Genomic DNA, 685 nt, shown 5'->3' with positions numbered 1-685 from the left:
CATCTCCTTTTCATTGCAGCTGAACCAGGCATCCAACGCAGTCTCCAGGAATGATGCGTAGTTGTTAGTTTTGCAGGAGAAATACATCAACAACTCCCGGGTGAAGAAAACTGGAAGAACTGCAGGGGCGTTGTTGGTGGATCCAAATTTCATTCCTGGGGATCCTGTGAAGGGACCATTACATGGTGTGAATGGGCCACTGCTCCACTCTGGATCCTCTGCGGCAACACTTCCCACAGTGGGTCAGCCTACCAACACCCTTCGGCCTCCTCAGGCACCCCTTGGCCCTCCCCCGTAGCCGGGCCTTGGACTCTGGCAGCCTCATTGAGGTGGTGACGGCTCTGATGAGAAAGACGACAAAGCTGGCTCTTGCTGCTGCAACACTTTGGGAGGGATGAATGCTGCCAGAGACAGTGCCCTCGTCGACCGGGCAGGGGACGATGACACAGTCCCATCCTGCACCAGCTGTGCTGCAGACACTGCAGCAGGTGCAGGTGCCAATGTCAAATAACTAGGCCCTGCAACCGGTGACATGGGCTCGGCCAAGGGGAAACTGGAGGCTTAAGGTGGAGAGACTGCAATGGCTGCTTGAGTGAGAGGTCGAAGCGAGGGCGATGGCTGAGGTCCAAGTGAAGACAATGGCTGGGCTACGGGTCCCGCCTCTGGTGGAAGTGTCTGCTCCCAT

This window comes from Coenobita brevimanus, chromosome 84 (genome assembly GCF_032717465.1).
Source record: "Coenobita brevimanus isolate Jiangsu-jjx chromosome 84, ASM3271746v2, whole genome shotgun sequence".
NCBI lineage: Eukaryota > Metazoa > Arthropoda > Malacostraca > Decapoda > Coenobitidae > Coenobita > Coenobita brevimanus.
Note: the sequence above shows the minus strand (reverse complement) of the source record.